We start from the raw sequence: 3,748 nt of genomic DNA on the forward strand, positions 1-3,748 counted from the left end.
CATATATTTCATTCATTCACTAACTAATAGTTTTTGAGCATCTACAGTACATGTGCCAGGCCCTGTGTGAGGGAGGCTGAAAATTCAAATGAATGTAAGACAGACCTGGTCTCTGCCCTCTAAGAGCTTGCATTTTAACAGAAAACAACCAAACAGGCAAACTTCCACACAGTATGATAGCTACAATGAAAATGGAAGAACAGGTGCCTATGGGAGCAAAGAGGAGGGCTCACCACCCAGTGAGGAGAGGGCAGGAAGTCTTCCCAGAGGCGAAGGGAGCAAAAGAAGAACTTCAATTGTGTATTGGTGAGGGTGGGGGGTTGATGTGGGGGTGAAACTACCCTGTAACATTCAGTTCTTTATCTAGGAACCCTGATGGAGCAATGAATTTCAAAACCCAGGCCCACCTTTTGATAGAACTGCCCACAATGAGTTTAACACAGTGCTTGGCAGACACAGAACAGGTGTTCCGTGTGTGTGTGTGTTTGTGTGTGTGTGTAAACCATGGTAAACTGAACTGTGCACCCACCGCAGTTCATTGTAATCTAGGTGTCTTCCTAGATTGGCAAACTGCTGATAGAGATTTTTCTTTTTCAAGAGCAGAGATGAATTAGAGAATATAGAGCTTGTTCTTCAAATCAGTTCTCTAAACTGTAGGGCTGTCCAGTAGAAATTTCTGTGATGACAGAAACATTCTAGACTTGTGATCTCTTATATGATAGTCACTAACCACAAGTAGTTACTGAGTGCTTGAAATGTGGCTAGTGTGACTGAGTCATTCAGTTTTAAATTTCATTTAATTTTAATTAATTTCAATTCAAGCAGTCAGATGTGGCTAGTGGCTACCGTGTTGGATAGAACAGCAGAAACACTGCTGCTGCTAAAAGTGTGTTATGAATGCACTTTTCAATGAGCTTTACCTCTCTTATGCCTTATTGTCACTTTTAATCCTCACAACAGTCCTGTGAGAGACATATACCAGGCACCATTCATCTCATTTCACAGCTAAGGAATCTGAGGCCCAGAGAGGTGCCCAGCTAAAGACTGATCTGGGCCTCGAGTCCTGGGATCCTGAACAATTAAGGAGAGTGATATTCTTGCCCTCCAGTCATCAGAGGATGACTATAAGGCCCAAATAATGTCTTGCCTCATTGCTATGAGTGTATAAATGATTGGGCAGATGCCTGGAGCTAGCATTGGAGTAGCAGAATTTTCAAGTCTAGATCCTAGGGAGAATGGTGGTCATTCCCACGGTGGGCCACTAGAGGGGGCTTACTGCTCTAACACGAGGTTATTTCTTTCTAGTTACTACCTTTATAGTTCAGGGTGCCGAGACTTTGCAGCACATCTTTTCAAGGCGGAACAGATGACCAACTTCTTGGCAATATTTCTATGTCATTTGCAGGTGTTGACTCAAAAATACCTTTCCTTGAGATCCAAATATACTGATTAAGTTCAGCTTTTTGGCCTAAAGTTATTTAGAGGCAAATTTCCAAAAAATCATTAAGTTTTACCAATCATTTTCTGAAAGCAGGCTTGAATAGGAGGAAAAAAGAACAAGCAGGTAATGGGAGGAGAAACAGAGTTGTGAAGAGGTAAAATTTATGGAAAAATTAGGTCATTGAAAAAGGAGAAGAGAAAAATGAAGATAAACCTCATTATTAGTTCAACTCCTCTTTCACTGTAACAAGAAAAACACATAAGAACTTAAAGGGACTCCAATTATCTTACCTGTGGCTGGATGGGGAGGGAGGGAGGACTGCATGTCCTCCTGGGACAAGGCCACAGTCTGATTTTTAATACCTCCATCTTATCCCAAGAGGAGACACTCTCCCCCAGGACTTAAGCAACACTTCTTGCCTATTTTCCTGTTCAAAATTGTAAACAAGGTAGATAGACAGGCAACACTGCTTGCATTCTATCAGAAACTGAGCCTCGGCTTGCCCAGTGACCTGCCCAAGACCACTAAGCTAGTAAATAGGAGAACCAGATTTAGAGCCAGGTCTATGTGACTTAGCCTGACAATGCACAGTTGTGCAGGTTATTCTCTATCTAGTAGCAGGAAGTGACATGCACATAGGTATCTCCATATATATACATATATATATGCTCCACATATACACACACACACACACACACACACATATATATGTTATTTTCCAGCAAATGGCAATCGACTGACTTGAGGGAGGAATATTCATTGTCTAATTTGCAAAAGGTACCATTTGAGCTCCCAGTAGCCCTGGCATGGCTGCAGTCACTCCTCTATCCACAAGGAAGTGAAGCCATGACAGGCTGTTCCAGAAGCCTAGGAGCTCAGCCTTGAGGGCTGCTCCTGCTCAGTCAGCCTCCTTGTGCACATTTGCACAGACTAATTTCAAAGTCTACCGAGAACCTTCTGACTCCAAGCCAGGCCTTTGGGTAGGGAAAGAGGCTAGAGGTCAGAGAAAGATGCCATTGGTGAAGAAGAATTTGAAAAAAAATCTAAACCAAACAAAAAAAATTCACTCCTTCTTGACCAGGAAGGAGCGGAAGCACCAGTAGGGTGACAAAAATACATGGACTCTAGAGTCAGCCAGATAGTGGGCCAAATCCAGGCTCCATCACTCACTAGCTGGTTGACAGGCAGTGAGTCACCTGATTTCTCTGAGCCTGTTTCCTCATCTGTAAATGGTGGGTGAGTGACTGCATACTTTTTCAAAGGTGGTTGTGATGATTAAATGAAATAATACATGTAGAGGATTTGACATGGTACCAGGCATGGTCAGGGTTTTTAAAAGTTCAGCTGCTGTATCGCTATTTGATGTCAGGTCAGTAGTCAGAGATGTCAGCCTGGAGGGCTGGGCTGGGGATAGAGAAGTCACAGATGTAGAGCCAAGAAACCCTCTGCATTCCTGTTGTAGCCCAAAGAGACTAGGCAGTTGGAGGAAAACTGGCCATCCAGGCATCCTACCCTGAATTATTAACAGGAGAGTATGGGAAGAAATGATCTGATATGCGTGCTGAGCATTCCTGCAAGTTTCCACTAGATATACCAAGAACACAAGTCCCTAAGTGCTCTTTACCCAGATCATTTCTCAGAGTTGTGTTTGCAGCCAGCAATTTTTTTTTTTTTGAGACAGAGTCTCGCTTTGTTGCTCAGGCTGGAGTGCAGTGGCACAATCTCGGCTCACTGCAAGCTCCACCTCCCAGGTTCACGCCATTCTCCTGCCTCAGCCTCCCGAGTAGCTGGGACTACAGGCGCCCGCCACCACGCCCAGCTAGTTTTTTGTATTTTTAGTATTTTTTTGTATACTATTTTTAGTATTTTTTTGTATTTTTAGTAGAGATGTGGTTTCACTGTGTTAGCCAGGATGGTCTCGATCTCCTGACCTCGTGATCCGCCCGCCTCGGCCTCTCAAAGTGCTGGGATTACAGGCGTGAGCCACGGAGTCTCGCTCTGTCAGCCCAGGCTGTTGAGTGCAATGAGCGCGATCTCAGCCTCACTGACAAAGAGTCCGCCTCCCGGGTTCCCGCTCATTCTCCTGCCTCAGCCTCCCGAGTAGCTGGGACTACAGGCGCCCACAACCGTGCCCGGCTAATTTTTTGTATTTTTAGTAGAGACGGGGTTTCACCGTGGTCTCGATCTCCTGACCTTGTGATCCGCCCGCCTCGGCCTCCCAAAGTGCTGGGATTACAGGCTTGAGCCACCGCGCCCGGCAAAAACAGTAGATTTCTTAAGCTCAGTGTCCCTCAGCTGTAATGCACA

The sequence above is a fragment of the Papio anubis genome, chromosome 12 (assembly GCF_008728515.1).
Source record: "Papio anubis isolate 15944 chromosome 12, Panubis1.0, whole genome shotgun sequence".
NCBI classification, from domain to species: Eukaryota; Metazoa; Chordata; class Mammalia; order Primates; family Cercopithecidae; genus Papio; species Papio anubis.